Raw genomic sequence first — 17,816 nt, forward strand, 5'->3', positions numbered from 1 at the left:
AAGAGGGGCGTCTATGCAAATGAGATGATAATGGGGGTGTGGGTAGCAAGGTTGCTGGGTGGAGGAGGGGCTGCAAGAGGGAGGGGCAGGCTCCTGACCTCTCCCCCGCCCCCACCCACTGGTCCCATCTGAAGTCAGCGGGCTCCCATCTTCAGCACTTAATGATTTTGACGGGCCCCACCCGCACACCATTGGGGCCTTTGTGTCTGCCAGACCAATGGCCCCTCTCCTGGGCCCACCCATCAGTCACCCGGAGCTCCAGCTGTTCGCAGCCTTTGGAGCAACCTCGGCAGTCACCACTACAAATTGGCTCTCAACAGCCGCTTGGAGACCCCTTCTCAGCCATTGTCTCAGGACAAATGGCCCTTCCTCTGCACACCGCCCCACAGGCCCAGCCCAGGCTGCCTGCTGCTTCTGCAGAGGGGAGGAGGAGCCCAGCTCCTTCTCTAACCCTAATAATCTAGCCAGATTGGTCCAGCAGACAGTCCCGGCTGCCAGTTCTGGCCGGGAAGCATTTTCTCAGTCAGATCTGGGCTTCGTGAGGCCCCAGGACTAAAACTCCTGTTTCTCCCACAGCCCTGAAAACTGAAGAAGCCCCACTGTGGACTTGTTGACCGAGCCTATGTGAGGGGTGAAAAAAGCAGGGAGAGAAGGATTGGAGGGAACTGGGAGCCAGGGTCCCCAGGAGCCACTGTGGCCAAGCACAGAGCCAAGACAATTACATGCCTAGTTTTGCTGATTGCATTAAAATCATTAGAATGAGGGGTCTGAAAATCATACATTAAGGGGTAGAATTAGAAAGGGCTTTAGAGACTGACACAGGCATCCCCGAAGTGAATCTGTACAATTAGCTTGGATCACGTTATACAAACAGACATTTTCACGTACTGTCTGCATGACTTTCTCACCATACCACCCGCATCCCCAGCCTCCCTTCAGCCCTTCGCTCCCACTTGCAGCATCTCTGCTGAAACTCTTTGCTCCTCCTCCTCTAAACTCTCTTCTTCTCCCACCTGCCACCTCTCTCCTCTGGCATTAGTTTGCCTCAGTTGTGTTAATCCGTAGGACCAAGAAGGTACAGTAGGTGGTGCCTCTGGAAGGTGGGAGACAGGCAAACCAAGGGGTCCCCCATGATTTCTGCTCTTAGTCAAAATGTCTATCCTAGCCCCTGGGTCAGGAGAGTTAAAATGGTCATATTTGGGGAGAAAATAGGGGTGGGCCTGTCTGCCAGTGTCTGCATGAGGAAGCTTGAATGTCAGAGTCTGGAGCAGATTGTGTCTATGGTTGCCTTTGTGAAGGTGTCCAGGATGGCGCGGATGTGGGTGTCCCTGCTGTGCCTTAATCCTGTTGGTAGCTAGTCTTCCCCCAATGGGCACTGGTCAGAGTTCTGGGGCAGGGATCCTGAGTGCCCCTGACCAGCGGGCTGAGGGTGCCCCGGGGCCAGGTGGGGCCAGGTCTGGCAGGACCTGCTGCTGCAGGAGTCTGCTGTAGCCCTGGTGAATGGGCCTATCTGGCTAGGGGAATGGTGGAGAAAGGATGGGGCGTGAGTGGGGGTGGAAAATGGAATTGCCAGCCTGGAATGAATGGATGGTGGAGTTTCTCTTTTGTAACCGGGAATAATTAAGATAGATGTGCGGATGGATTAGCTGTCCTGCAAGGTCAGGAGCGCATTGCCGGATCACTCTATTATTTCGCTGCGCCACAGCTAACCGGCTAACGCCTTTTTCATGATATTTTGAACATCCGCACAGAAAAAAAACCAAGTGAGTGCACGAGAGATACAAATGGATCGTTTGGTGGAGAAATCCGTCTTCGTCACCGCCGCCAGGCTGGGATTAATGCGATTGAAGGCTCCTCCAGGCTCCGCCAGGGAGACGCGCTCAGGAAAGCAAGAGAAATTGGTTTGTACCCCTGGGAGCACGATTGATGGGCCGGGCTGCCAGCCTGGGCTGGGCCACCACGTTCTCAGGGCTGGGGGTGGGGAGTGGGTGTGGGGCCTGGCCTTGGTCTGGGTGGGGCCTGTCCTGAGGGAGAGGCCTAGGCTGGGCTGGAACCTACAGGAGCTTGCTTTGGAGTTATAGATGGGATGGTGGGAATATTGGGAGCTCTGATGCCCCAGGTGGGCCGAGAGACTCTAGGGAAAGAAGGTTCCCCAGTGATACCCCTCCTTCATGAGTGGACAGGGGATACTGCCCAAGTCTATGAGGATGCAGGATCTCAGAAGAGGTTCTGGACAGGGTAAGGGCCCATTTACTCTCACAGCAAAATATTTACTGAGCCCAAATCATGTGCCAGGCGCTGGCTGTAGTGTGATAGATAACAGTGTGTGGTTTCTGCCCTCATGGGGCTTTCAGTCTAACTGGGAAGGCAAACAAGTCAGGCCAAGCAAGTGTGACGAGCTTGTGAGAGGGAGGCCCATGGCATGAGGACAGGACCTCGCTGAGAGGTGACATGAAAGCTGAGTCTTGAAGGATGGGTAGGAGCTACCCAGACAGGAAAGGGAGGAGAGCAAAGGCCTCTGAATCCCGGGAGGCTGGAGGCTGGGTCCGGATATAGGCTCTATTCTTTTCTAGTTCGGTCTTCTTTATTAGTTCTTTATGATCTTGAGCAAGCTATTGAACTTATCTGAACCTTTTTTTTTTGTAAAGTGATAACAACATTAACTTCATCGATTGTTCATGAGGCTAAAAAATTTTCCATGAGTATGTGTCTGATAATAAGTGGACATATTCTACATTATAAGCAGCAATTCCCAATAGGTAGTGGTATTTGAAATGTTTTTATTTTGTTCTGCATTACCTGTTATCAAAAATTGCAATATGCATGCATTCTTTTCAGAGTCAGCATGAAATATACAAACTATAGATACTTTTGGTGAAGCAGGGAGAGGAATGGAAGTTGAAGCCACTGCAGGCCAAAATGTTGGGCAAGATTACTTGGTGGACACTGCCAGGAGTGAGTTGGAGTTACAGGAGAACAGGGCTGGCTAGAGCGCGTGTGAGGTGGAGGGACGCGAGTGAGCTAAGGCATGGAGGTGAGGAAGCACCTGTGGGAAAAACAATCCAGTGGAATGAAGCAGAGCCCTTGTACCCACTTTCATTCATTCGTTCCTTTAGCAGCCGTTTATTGAGTGCAGATTCTGGGTCAGGGCGTTGAACTCTGCCCCTGGGAAAATGATGGTGATAGGAAACAGAAAATGCCCACACTGCTGGAGTGTCTGGCAATTGAATGAGTGTGCAGAGAGGTACGAGTTACTCCTGTGAGAATGTCTACAAAGAAGCCTTTTGAGAACCTCTACCAGGAGAAGTTTGGCCTGGTCAGGGAGGTCAGGGAAGGCTTCTTGGAGGATGTTCACCCTGAATTAAGGATTGAAAAGACAAGTGGATGTTAATGAGGCAAAAAGGGAAGGGGAGAGTGTTCCAGGAGGTGGAAGCAGCAGGTGGATGACCCAGCGGCAGAGGTATCCTGGCAGACACAAGAGGCAAGTGAAGAAAGCAAGAGAAGGGGTGGAGACTTTGTCAGGCCAGCTGGGCCTTGCTGGTTGGGGGTGGGGGAGCTCTGTCATGCTCAGAGCCGTGGGAAGCTGTGGGAGTGTTTAAGCCCACAAGAGATACCAGTGGGCTTGTGTTTTCAGCATCCCTGCTGGCATCAGAGAGCGGAGTTATGTGAATCAGTGAGGAGACCACTGAGAATAGGTGATGATGGGAACAAGGGGAGTTGTGATGAAGAGGGAAGGCAGGGCGAGATAACAGAAAAGGAGTGGGAGAAAAGGCAGGCAGGATTGTGTGTTTGTGTGATTGTGTGTGTGCGTGCATGGCCTGGGGGGTGTAAATGTTAGGCCAAGCTGAAGAATTTAATTAGTAGCCACCTGAAGCCCACCATCCCCACTCACAGAGTGGAGCGCCCGCTGCGCTGGCCAGGCTTGCTCCTTCATTGTGAACTCTCATTCAAGCCCTGTGACCAGCCTGTGAGGATGGTACTCTTAGTCCCAATCTATGAATGAGGTTAAGTGACTTGTTCTGGTCACCCGCTACTTAGAGGCAGAGCTGGCTTTATACCCTGCTTTGTAGTTCTAGAACGTAACCACCAAACTATACTGTCATGGAAACTTTTTTGAGCAGGTCATGGCTTTGGAAAACTAAGCAAGCAGGATGAATGCACCTGGGGAGAGAGACCCAGAGACAAATATTTCAGTTGGGCAGAAGTAGGGTCAGCAGGCCAGAGCCTTGATGGCATCAAAGTAGATGGAGGAAGTGATGGACGCAATGGTCACTGCGAGCAGATGTTTAACATATGTAGTAGTTCTCTCCTTGCTATAACAGCTTACCACAAACTTAGTGATTTAAAACAACACCCCTGTCTTATCTCCTAGTTGTACAGGTCGAAAGTCTGGGCAGTAGCCACTGGTATCTTTCTTTGGCTGAGGGCAAGGTGTCAGTTGTCTGGGTTCTTGTCTGGAGGCTCCTTCTCTTTGACGGGATTTAATTCCTTCTGGTTATAAAACCGAGCTTCTTGGTTTCTTACTGACTGTTAGCTGGGAGTCAGTCTCAGCTCCTAAAAATTACTTAGGGGTCCTTGCGCGTGGCTCCTCTGTCTTCAGAGTCAGCAGTAAAGACATTGTTTGTTGTACTCAGAATATCTCTTACCCCTTTTCTGCCAGCAGACAAAGAAAATGCTCTGCTTTTAAGAATTGCCCTCTGCCTGCTCCTATGATCTCCGTTCTGCCTTGTCACACAAACACAGGAGTGACCCAGGATGCCAGGGGGTGACCCAGGAGGAATAGCAGGGGGCGAAATTTGGGGTGTCCTCTTAACATGGTGCATAACCACAGACCACTTGTGTTTATGTGTCTTGGAAAGTGAGGCGAGGTCAGACAGGAGAAGGGATGGTATGGAGAAAAAATGGCTGTGAGGTTTGGAAACTAAATACTGAGAGCACAGTTGTGACAACACTGGAGACAGGAGGAGAGTTGATTTGGGAGGCTGGGAAAGATAATGAGGTGGACATCTAGGTGGGCACACAGGCAACAGAAGTCAGGAATGCCCTCTCAGGAGAATGTGTATATTGCATTCATTTTTACTTTAAGAAATACCACATTCTGTAAAGAATATTACTCCTAGGGGCCTCCCTGGTGGTGCAAGGGCTTAAGTCTCAGCACTACGAAGTTATTGGCAGCCACTGCAGCACAAGTTCGCTCCCCGGCCAGGGACCTACCCACATGGCACAGCAGACCTCTCCTGTCTTGCCCGCTGCTCCTGTCAGCAGTGTATTTCAGTCAGTCTGCCTGTTCTGCTCCCCACTCTGTCTCTAGTGAATCATCTCACTCCCTCTCCCCCGCACCTTTGGCTTACACCCCAGCTCCCAGCTCTTCTATGCATAAACAAATAAATCTTAAAAAAAAGAATATTAATCCAAAACATACGGCTCAATTAACTTTTACATCTGCAGATGCCTGTGCTACACATAAGCTCCCCAGCTCTCCACCAGTTCCCTGTGCTCCTTCCCAGTCATTAGCTCCCCACAGGTAACCACTATTCTGACATCAATCACAGTAGATTCCTTTTTCCTGTTCTTCCTGCAGTTAATATAAACACAATTATACAGTATATACACTCATCAAATAATTTATTGGGTGCCCACTGTGTGCCAGGCACTGTGCCAGGCTCTGGGGATGCAATAGTGACAAAAATCCCAGCCCTCATGACACTTAAGTTCTGCCTGAAGGAAGAGATTTATATTGTTGGAGGCAACAGGATGACTAAGAATGAGAGTATAGACAAGAAAGAAAGAGGATGAAGATGAAACAATGAAAAATGCTTAATGTAGGGATGGGAGGAGGCGAGGACAGAGTGGTCAGAGGTCTCAGAGCAGCCGGAGCCTGCAGCAGCACAGAAGCCAGAGAAGGGTGCTTCCCGAGGGAGGGAATGATCAACAACGTCACATGCTGCTGAGAGGTTAATCAACACATATTTATGGAGCACCTGCTCTGTACAAGGCTAGGGACAGAGTGGAATATAGAGTGGCATAAACTCCCTGTAATAATGATCTCTAACATGTCTATAGAGATAAGAAAAGGCCCTGGTAGGAGGGGAAACACCATAAAATTCAAATATGATCCTGTCACCTCCCTGCTTCAAACCTCCCTGTGGCTCCTCATTGCCTTTGGGATGAAGATCAAAACCTCACCATGGCCTCCTGGGACCTGTGGTCTGACCTCTGTAGCCTCATCTTTACCTCTGTGCCTGTCACTGGGACTCTCTGGCATCTTGGCCTCCTATTTTCTCTTGCTCTGATTCCTCCTGCCCCAGGCCCTTTGCACACATCATTTCCTTAGCTTAAAACACTTTTCTCCTTTTACCTGCCCTTGAAAGACTTAGTTGACTTTACTCTGCATTATTCACATCTCTGCTTGCTGGTCATCTCTTCAGAGAAACCTACCTTGATTTTCCAGCCCAAAGTGGTTTTCTGCATTTTGTACTCCTGCAGATTGCATTACTGGAACTTTCTTCCCTAAGACTTACCATGGTGAATAATTTGTGTGATTATTATATGTAAATGTTTATCTCGCAAACAAGAGCCAAGACGTTATCTGCTTATGATTGTCAGTGCTGGGCTCATAATGAGGGCTTTGTCAGTACTTGCTGAGTGAATGAGCTTATGAATTTGAAGTCAGAAGGCCTGTTTTTAAACCTGGCTATGTGACCTTGGGTAAGTGGCTTTCTTCCCTTCCCTGGGACTCAGTTTCATCATCCATAAAATGAAGGGATTGACTCCCTGAGGACCTGTCCAGCCTGATATCCTCGGATTTGATGACTCACACTCATTAAAATGTTCCCGGGCTGCCCGCCAGCACATTAACACTGATATTAGTTGGTGCTGAGTAAGAAGGTGCAAGACATAGTGTTGCAGACAGGACAGAGCAGTGTGGTCTAGAATATTCAGAGAAGACTTCCTGGAAGAGGTGAGTAGAAATGAGTTAAATAGAAGGGATTTTCAAAAACCAGAGAAACACATTGGCACCAAAGAAGACAGGCCTGGCAGGAGCCCGTGGGAGGGATCAAGCTCCCTTTAAATAGGAGATACCCTTAGTTGTAGTTTCCTTCCTATTGCTACGGTGACAAATTGCCACAGATGTAGTGGCTTAAAACAACAAAATGTATAGTCTTATAGTTCTGGAGGTCAGAAGTCCAAAATCAGTTTCACTGAACTAAAGCAGGTGTTGACAGAGCATTTCTTCTGGAGGCTGCAGGGGAGAATCTGTTTCCTTGCCTTTTCCAGCTTCTAAAGGTTGCCTGCATTCCTTGCCTTGTGGCCCTGCATCACAGGATATTTCTTCCTCTGACTTGGAGGTCCTTGTGATCACCTGTGCACTCAGCTGACGCACAGTAACCTGCTGCTTATTAACATGACCACCTCTGCAAAGTCCCTTTACCAGCTAAGGTCACTTAATCACAGATTCCAGGTATTAGGATGAGGACACATTTGAGGGGCCCCCTTTTTTTTTTTTGCCCCGGTGGTGATTCATGTGGTCTCTGGAGCCAGAATGCCTCAGTTCAAGCCTTGGCTTTGTCACTCCCAAGTGGCTTAATCCCAACTTACTCAATTTTGCTATGCCCTGGTTTGTTCATTCGTAAAATAAGTAAATAGTAGTACACACCTTATTTATTTCATTATCTATCACTATAGGGCAAATCATCCCAGATCTTAGAGGCTAAAAACAACAATAATTTATTTTTTAAAGATTTATTTATTTATGCATACAAGAGCTGGGGTGCAGGCTAGAGATGTGGGGGTTGAGAGGATTCATCAGAGACAGAGTGGGGAGCAGAACAGGCAGATCTACTGAAATACACTGCTGAGGGGAGCAGCGGGCGAGACAGGAGAGGTCTGCTACACCATGTGGGTCACCTCTCTGGCCGGGGATCATACTTGTGCTGCAGTGGCAGCGGATAGCTTCATGGTGCTGTGTCTTAACCCCTTGCGCCACCAGGGAGGTCCCCAAAACAATAATGATTTAAAAATTTTTTTTCACCATGGGAGGGAGGTTCTTCTGCTCTCACAGTACTGGCTGTGTTCACTCTTGAGGCATTTGACTGAAAACTCAGCTAGGATCAGACCATCCACGCTAGCCTCACTGACATGTCTGACTTGGATAATGGCTGTTGGCTGGAAAGCCTTGGTTCTCTCTAGGGAACCTCTTTCCCTGTAGGGCAGCTTTCCTTTCCCTGCCTGACATCTCCAGCAGAATATTTCAGATTTCTTTACATGGTAGCTCCTTCCAAAGAGGTGGCCATGTGAGCTGTAAAGCCTCTTAAAGCCTAAGTCCGGAAGTAACAGCATGTCACTTCTGTTACATTCTACTCAAACAGATCACATGGCCAGCTGAGGTTCAAAGGCAGGGAAAAGAGACCCACCTCTTTGTACAACTTACTACCATAGTTGTGAGGATACCGTGAATGAAAACCTTAGAACAATGGTGCCCAGTAAGTGTTCAATACTTTTAAAAAGTGCAGGCGCTAGTGTTTGATACCTACATTCAAAACCCAACTCCACAGCTTGTGGTTTTGTGACCCTTGGTGAATTACTTAACCTCTCCAAGCCTCCGGGTCCTTATTTGTAAATGAGATTAATGGTAAAACTCACTTTACAGGGTTGTTTCAAAGATGAAATGCAATAATATATACAAACTCTTTGCTCAGGGCTGAGCATATAATTAGTATTCAATAAGCATTAGCTTTTGATATTACCTAGGTCCTGTCAGGTACAGTGCCAGGCATTTTCTCATCTATTTTTTTTTTTAATTTAAGTCTGTTATCAGCCCCGTATGGTCAAAAATACACACATATATGAGGAAATAGAGGCCCTGAATATTTAAGAAACTTGGGGAAGGAAGTGACATATTTGCCACTATACAGACCTACTGGGACGTAGGTCTTTGTGATTCTTTCCACTTTACTGATGATCTCAAACTTTTTTGTCAACTGAGAGTTCCCTTCTTTTTCAACAAACAGGATTGAGACAGTATTTTATTAGTTCATTTTCAAAGGCTTGAATTTTTAGCCTTTTAATTGTTAGGAAAAAATGTCGACACAGGGCCTCCCCGGTGGCGCAGCGGTTGAGCGCTGGCTTGCGAAGCTGCCCGCAGCCTCTGTGGCGCCGGTTCGATCCCCGGCTGCTCCCCGGCCACCGGAGGAGGGTCCCACATGGCGCGCAGACCTCTCCTGCCGCCCGCTGCTCCCCTCAGCAGTGTACTTCGGTCCTTCTGCCTGCTCTGCTCCCCGCTCTGGCTCTGGTGAATTCTCTCACCCTCCCGCGCTTCTGACTGTACCCAGTGCATGTATAAACAAAAACAAAACAAAAAGAAAGAAAGAAAGAAAACATGCCTCTATAAAAAAAAAAAAAAAAAAAAAAAAAATGTCGACACATTTATCACAATGGCAACCTCTAATATGTTAAAATTCATAACATTGTTGTGAACCTATGACCTTTTATTAAGATTTCAGAGAGTATATTTTTATAGAATGTCAAGTCAAAACTCTGTGGGCCCTCTAAATACTTCTAAGGAAATTTTAGGGTCCACAGATCACAGACTAGAAACACCTCATCAGGCCACCTCCTCCCATTTGGGGGTGCAGTGAATGGAGCCTTTAGGCTCTGGGAAAACCCAGGTTTTCTGGGTTTCAAAAACCTGACTAAGGAGCTTTGAGACTTTTTATAAGCAATGCATTATCATTTAATGGGTTATCCATTATTTATAGGATTTTTGAGGATTTGTGATCAAGAATAATAAAGTCAGAGAAAAACAATACTAGTGACTGTTTATTAAATGCTTACTACATCCCATGTATTCTATTCCTTCCTTATTTTATCTCGTTGAATGACCTCAGTGCTACAAAAGTGAGTGTGGCCATCATTCCCACTTGGCAGAAGTTGAAACTGAAGTGCAGGCAAGTCAATTTATCAAGCTAGTAAGTGAGGAGGTCATTGGTTGGTGACCTGGTGAGGGGGAGCAGAGGGATCGGAGAGGAAATAGGTGGTAGATGGTGGAGGCAACAAGTGAGTCAGGAATTGGGGGTATTTGGCAGCAGAGGGAAGGGGAGAATTAGAGACTGGAGCCAGAAAGTGGGGCATGGAAGGAAGTCTCCCAAGGCTGAGAGGAGGGAGTGAGGGGAGAGGGCAGGGTGGGGAATGCTGGAGGAGAGAGGGAGCATGTTCTCTGAGGTCTGCTTCTTCCTTATCTCTGCTTCTCCTGAGGCTGGAAGCTCCTCAGTTGCAAGGGAGCTGCAGGCTGAGATTCTTCTTGCACCAGGGCTTCCTGTAAGAATGGCCTTTGGGGGTCCCAGAGCAGGTGTAGCACTCTTATTGGCGGTGCCCAGGCGGGCAATGTCCACTTTCCCTTCACACACTCATCCTCCAGAAGAACTAAGCCACTTCTCTTTCCCCAACATACCTGGCACCACAGTGCAGAGGAAGGATGGATTTCAGGGACAATGAGTTTGGGTTCGAGGCCACACTCTATCCTTTACTAGCTGTGTGAGTTTGGGCAAGTTTATTGACCTCTTTGAACTTCAATTTCTCATCTATTTACGTGGAAAGCTTAAAGCATATGTTTGGCACAAAATAGATGCTACCTAAGTAGGGAGCTCCTCCTCTGCTTCTGTGTTCATGCACCTCTCTCCTATGGCCAAACCATTCCTCAGGCACCACCTGTGGAAGTTTTGTGGCGCACCTGCCAGCTCCAGTGGCACTTTCCCCATCAGCCCTTTCCCCGACTCTCAGCTCATGGAGATCTGGCCTCCCATGCATCAGCATCAGCATTACTTACAGGGAGCTTAGGGCTCCCCCACTGCTTTATAGTGCAGGTATTTGTGTTTGGTTTTGGTGGGAATATAATGCATATTTAAAGAAAGAATGTGTTTTGTTGGGTTGAGTTTGGGGAGAAGGCACAGAACCAGTTTTCATTCCTTCTTGTGACATTTGAAAGGCCTCTCACGCGAGCTAGGAAAATTGGCATGGACTTTTTGGTGGGGAAGCAGGCAGACCAGTGATGCCCTTGCTCAGTCACTGGAGGAGGAGGGCACTGGTATCAATAAATTTTTCTGGAGGAAGCAATAACTTTTGCTGAGTTGAAGGTTCAGAAAGGCTTGATTAATTGATGGGGTTCCATGCAGGAGTATGTATCTCTAGAATTAACCAGAGAGTTTGATGCAGAATTGAAGGGGAATGCAGATTGGAGATTGGTTGGAACTGGGATAGGTGATGACACCACTTCCCCTCTGTGGGGGTACTAATCTCAGTTAAAGCTGAAGAATGTGCCCACTGGGCCCCTGGGATGGGCGTGGTGCTGTGCAGCCTATGTGGGTCTTGGACAAATGGCATCTGATTTCCCCACTTCTGTCTCTCCCGGGCCACCCAAATCCTCACTCACGGCAACCAAGACCCCTGACCCCTCTCTTCTGAGGAAGGCACCTCCAAATCTTCCTACCTCCCCCAACATTTTAAGACTTGTAACTGAAACCTCAATGGCCCACTCCTATTTCTCAGTCCCTTTTCCAAGGGAAAGATTGTGTTCTGATCCCTGATGCTGGTTTTCTCAATGGAGATAAACAGCAGGAGAATGTTTTCCTCCGCCCTATTAACAGGGCAGATTAAATAGTCAATCATATAATCAACATGTCATTTCTTACTGGCCTTTGAATAAGCTCAGAGTCACGTCAGGAGATGAAGCTCTCCCTTGACAATAAGCAAGCTGAAAAGCATTGTAGAGCAGCTTGTGGGTAGGGAGGCAAACAAGGGGGATTCATAGCAATAACAACATTTCCCCAGGATTTTCTGCTTTATAGAACAGGTTTGAAACGCTCGCAGATGACCCTTATAACAATCCTATGGCCTAGGCCTACCTGTCTACACTTGACTAATGGGAAACTGAGGCTCAGAGAAGTTAAGCCACCTGCCAAGATCAGAGAGCCAGTAAGTGACAACATCAGGATTTAAATCCAGGTCTCCAATTGAAGCCTAGGTGCTTTCAAGGAGACCCATAGGGGTTTCCAGAGAGTGGACCTGTTGGTTGGGGTGCTAAGGGAAGATTTGGCAGAGGTGTGGCCTCTCTGGGTAGAGAATTGTTCTGGGGGAAGAGTGGGTGAGCATCTGGCAGAAGGGTAGAGGCAGCTCTGGGAGTCTCCAGCTGGTTGAGTCCTGCCTGTAAGCTGTGAACTCTGCAGCTTGGAGATGCCCACCTGGAGACTCCTTCTGCCCTTACTACCAAGGTCCAAACTGGGAGGCAGGGGCGTCCTTTAGGCTCCAAGACCTCTTCCCAGATGCCTTCCCAGGTTGATCTCTGTGTCTATTTGAGGTAAAGGTGACCTCGAAATCCCCATGCCACCTTCTGGCCCCAGGGGCCAGTCTGTGCCCCTTGCCTATATCCTGAGACCCTGAGAAAAAACCTCAGTCATCCGTTCTGGTCCCCTCCCAGCAGGTCAGTGCTCCCCCCACCCCCCACTGCCATGGACAGGCTCCTGCGATGATGGATCGCTGGCCCCAACGCACATATTATTATGAAATGGGTTTATTACACTCTAAATCTCTCACTAATGTGCCGCTGTTTAATCCCTTTATCCAATTCTCAGTCTCTCAGGCTCAGCCACGGCTCTCTCCACCCAGGACTAGATCTGAATGGTTTATTGGATGATTTCTGACTTGGGGAGACTAGGGTGAAGGCTGTTTAGAAGAGGGGGGAGGAGAGGGAACCATGAAGCCCCTGAGAGAAGTCCAGGCTGGGCTGGAGCTTTCCCGGGACCAGAGTTCGCTAAGGGCCCCCTGCATCTGTCTGGGCCACCCCCTCCGTCTCTGTCTCTGACTCTCATTTGCTGGCCGCCCCACTCCGTCTCTGTCCCTGGCTCTCATTACTCTCATTTCCTCTCTGACTCTTTTTTTCTATCTTAAGCCAGACTGTGGTCAGGATGATGGGGTCCAACTCCTCCTGGAGAGAGGAGGGCCATGATCCCCAACCTTTCTTGGCCCACCTCCAGCTCCCCCTGCCCCCTTTCTGGAAGTTCCTTTTATTTAGCTGGTTCTGTCCACTCACTTCACTTCTTCACCCCTGCCGCACCGACAAGCTTTCTTTTTCCTGGCACCTGCTACTGCTGCCTCCCTTTGGCTGTCCTCTCCTCACCCCAGCTCTGCCATCTGCGTGCTCCCAGGCCCCTGCCCAGCCCCTGCTGACACCAGCGGCCTCCACTTCCTTTTCCTCGGCCTTCACCTCCTCTGCCTCCTGCCATGACTGATTCCTCAGCTCTGAAGCTTCCTCCCTTCCCTCCTCTTGGGCTCTGGCCACCTCCAGGCTGGCCTTCTCTCTCTCCCTCAGTCTCCGTCTCTGTCTCTCCCAGTGTCTCTCCCAGAGCAATCCCTCCCCACTCTGACACACCAGCCGCTAAGGCAGCCAAGGCTTCCTGCTGTCAGCTGGGGAATAGATAAAGATAAATGATATTATGTTAAATTCCACTTAATGACAAATTTTTAATTTTCTGAACATGGTCATTTTCTGGCTAGTGAATCAAGTGGAGGGAGCTAATTACATGAAGATCTGAACAAAAATAACTCCTAATTTTCAAGGATAATGGAAGAGAAATGTTGGAGATTAATGGCACTATTTATCTTTTTTAAATTTCTATCTTTCTCTGTGATAGCCGTGCTCCCCAAGGAAAATATTCATAAAATGAAATTGAAGTCGTAACTTAATAGGTTATTAAAATTTTTGAGTGCATATCACTTTCCTTCCGCAGCACTGTAAATTTAAATTGAAGTTTGCGGCTCCCCGAGTCACCAGCGGAGTTTTTTTTATGATGGCACAATAGAGAGAAACATGCATCTTTGTCAGGAGGTATTTGCTAGTCTAATTTTATGGCAGGCCGGATTATCAGACGGGAATGGCAGCGCCGGGGGAAGCTGACAAGCCCGCAGCCGGCAGCCATGTGTTTCCATTAGCGCCCCGAGCCGTCCGGGGTTTCTCTGGACTCTCATTTTCCACTTCAGTCTTTTATCTTGATTTAAAGTGAGGGCGCCCAATATTCAGGGCCTGTCATTTTTCTCTCACACACACTCTCATGCGCGCTTCCTCACTTCTCCCCTCCCACTTTCTCTGCTTCAGGGCCTGCTCCCTTTTATCTCTGGGGCTCCAGCATGGATTCCGTTCCTCCCCACCCCATCCTCACCCAACGCTGTGGGCTCCACCCCCGGAGGAAGAAGAGCGAAGAGGCAGAAGAGGCTGGCGGGGCAGCCCCTGGAGTTAGTTATAAATTTGAGTGAAGCCTTCTCCCCGCGGGCCCATCAGAGGAACCGCGAATGGGGCTGGGACTGTCTGTGTGTGAGGCAGGGAGGGGGCTCTCCAGGCTCCAGCCCATCAGGCCTTCTAATTGAGTGTTAATGGAGTTGCGAGGGGGAGGGGGCGCAGCTGTTGGCTCTGGGGAGGCGAGGGCAGTGAGAATTATGGCCAGTCTCTCTTACAGGCAGGTCTCTGTTCCCAGGAGGCCTCTGCCCTGGCTTTGTCTCTTAGGCTCAGAACCGTAGACCTAGAGGGAAACTTGAAAAGAGGCTAGCTAACTCCCACATTTTAGAGATCAACAAACTGAGGCCCAGACACAGGGTATAGTGTCTTGTGCAAGCTCATGAGGCTAATTAGTGACTGAGAGTACAAAAAGTTGGACATCACAGGTGCTTTAGAGGACGGACTTGCCTTTGAACCACACGGCCTCACCTCAGCATCTTGGACGGAAGCAAACCTCTTTGTGTCTGTCTCAGCTTCTACCCAATGCTGCCCACCTTGTTATTTCACCAACATTCTCCAAATCACTGGACTTGACACCCAAGTCATCCTTTACACCCATCCTAGCTCAGCCCCCACACAGTCACCCTGTCTTGCCACCTCTTCCCTTCTGTCCATTCCCTTCTTTTCATTTGGGTCAGCAGCTCCCTGCCAGTTCACTTGTTTCAGTGTTCTCCCCCAGGCCTTTTCCACAGTGACCAAGTACCTCAAATCCCTAAACCTCTCCTGTCTTTGCTCAGAAACCCACTGTGTACCCTCTACCCTGTGCCACCCAGCTCCTCACTCACACCTCAGCCCTGTGAGACCGTGGCCTGGGACTTCCCCTCTGCCTCCCCCCACCCCGGCCCACCATATACCCTCGTCCGGGTTGGCTTCGGGTCGAGTGGTACCTCTGTACCATTATTCTTGGTTCCTCACTAGGAATGTCCCCTACTTTCTGCTCTGTCCACCATTCATGCCCCATCTCAAGCGACACCCTTCCTGGCCATCCCAGGCCACATTGCTTTTCCTTCCCTTCAGCCTCCTGTCCTCCCCACCAGGTGGGCACACTCAGCATGTATCACCTGTTCGCCTACTGCTTAACATGTGTCACACTTGCTCTCACTTATGCTCTGCTGGGCCATAGTTCAGTACATTTATCTTATTGTCATGGTCACAGAAGCTTATGTCCTATATGTCCCAAGCATAGCAGCCGTGACCCCTGGCCAAGGCCCACCTGCACAGAATGAGCATGTTGGAGCTGAAAGGGATCTAAGACTTCACCATCCTCGTTTTATTGCTGGGGAAACTGAGGCTTAGCCAGAAGAACAATGCTCTTTCTTCTGTGGGCTTAGAAAGGAGTTGAGACTCTAACAGATGCTGGACTCATGTTTTAGTGCTCCTTCCACCTCACCCTTCTGCTTCTGGAGTCAGGTGATCAGGTGTAAAATGGCAGTAGATCTTTTCATCTCAGGACTATGGTTTATCCATGATGGTGCGAAGCAGCCCTAGGCTAGTCAATGGCCGGCTCTGCTTGCTCTCTTACCTTGCCTGCATCCCAGACTGCTCAGCCCCTGTCCGTGCTCCCTGGCCAGGCCACGTCCTTGGACATGGGCCCTCCCTTCTCTGTGGACCCTCCATCCGTTATATCCCATGTCACAGGCATGTTTCCGGCATGTTTAGGCATGTTTCAGGCATGGCCATTTCCACTTGGCTGCCTGTGCCACACAGGTCAGGTGGCGAGTGGCCTGGGCCGCCCCCACGCCGTGTTTAGCAGTAGAGCTGAGCGGAGGCGGTGCCTGGTTCCCCAGCCACAGTCTCTCGTTAGAAAGAAATTAAAAGCCACTCAATTTTGGCTAATATCCCTCTGAAGGCCTTTAACTCCACCTGTGACTAACCCATTCATAATCGCTCCGTTTTAGTGGCTCAGGCTGATGTAGCCTCAATTAATTTGGGAGGAGAGATAAACGGCCATTCCTCTTTGTCTCCCATCCCTTCCTCCCTTCCTGCCCTCTCTGTCGTCTCCCCCTCAGCCGCTGTATCTCTGTCTCTCTCTGCCTCTGGCTCAGTTTTTCTTTCTCCCTGTCTCCACCTCACCTCTCTGTCTCACCCTGATGATGTGAGTCTGTTTGTCTTTTTGAAATTTCTGTCTCCTCAACTCTTTTTGTGTCTTTCAAAGTCTTTTCTAGTTTCTGTTCTCTCTCCACTTCTCGCTCTCCCACTCTCCTGTGTCTTCCTTTCCTCCTGCTTTCCTGTCTGGGCCTCTGCTATTGTCTCCGCCTCTCTCCTGCCCTGGGTCCCCTGACCACTACGCACCTGTCTTTGGCGCTACTTCCCTGCTCCCCAGCGAGTCCCTGTGCCATGCTGTTTCCCGCGCTCTCCCCGCTCCGTCTCTGTTCTTCTCTGTCTTTGTCTCAGCTGCTCTGTCTCTGAATCTCTGATTAGTTTCCTTTCATTTCTCATCTCCACCTCGCAGCCCCTTCTGTTTTCTCCCTTTTCGTGCCTTCTCTTCTTTTTCCTTAAACCCCCCCGCCCCACTTTTATTCTGCCTCTGTCGCCCTGGTCTCAGTTTTAGCAGTCTCCCCGAGTTTTCCTCTCCCTTCCCTCTGTCTGAGATGGTGCGTGCCTTGCCCCTCCCCCACAGCCCAAGCACCTTTCCTCCTGGTGCCTCAAACTCCCCAAGCCCACAAGTCCTTTTGTCTTCCCCTCCCTTCTCGATTATTATTAATGATAAAAGCTCAAACATCACATCAGTAATTTCTGAGTGAGTTTTGCAATGAAACTGGGGCCTTCTCAGCCCCTCCCGAGTCCCACAAATTTTACTTTTGTAATTTCACGCCTCTGGTTATCACCACGCTGCTCCGTCCCTCTCTGCCTCTCAGCTCCCCTTCCCTCCCCCCACCCCCCCGGAGAGAGCACTTAAACTTGTTTTCATTCCCTTATTCTTTATTTTTTTAATGTCCACTCTCTCCGGAGTCAGTAATGTTCTTCCTCTCTTTCCTCTCCCATTTTCTGTTAATTCTGCGCCATCTGCCTTAGCATCTGTTAAAAATAAAATTTCCCTCACACAATGAGAAGCCTCCCTGCTCCTCCCTCCCCCCTACAGCCCCCCAGGTTTGGTGCTGGGGCTGTCAGATGCCACTTCCTCTCCTGGGATCTTTTCCCCTCCCCCCCTCCAGTCCCTAGTCTGGTTTTCAGAGAGAGACACAGCACTGGGCGGGCAGGCTGCAGGGAGGGAGGGGGCTGCCCAGGGGGCTTGGAACTGGAGGGGGCAGCTGCTGAGGAAGCTAGAACTGGGGGCTGGGGGGTTTCAGAGGATGGAACCAGGCTCCACCCACTTGCCCTTGGGACTTTGCCCAGGCTGGAGCTCTGAGCTGCAGAGAAGAGCACCTGCACAGGTAGGTGACAACAGGTGGGGGAGAGGTATGAAGAGATCCCTTGCTCCCCAGGAAAAGAGGTTGCTCATGAATCCATTTTCCCATTTCCAAAAGCCAATGCTGGGGTAGGAGACTGGGAT

This window comes from Talpa occidentalis, unplaced genomic scaffold (genome assembly GCF_014898055.3).
Source record: "Talpa occidentalis isolate TD23 unplaced genomic scaffold, MPIMG_talOcc4v2.1 talOcc4.8, whole genome shotgun sequence".
NCBI lineage: Eukaryota > Metazoa > Chordata > Mammalia > Eulipotyphla > Talpidae > Talpa > Talpa occidentalis.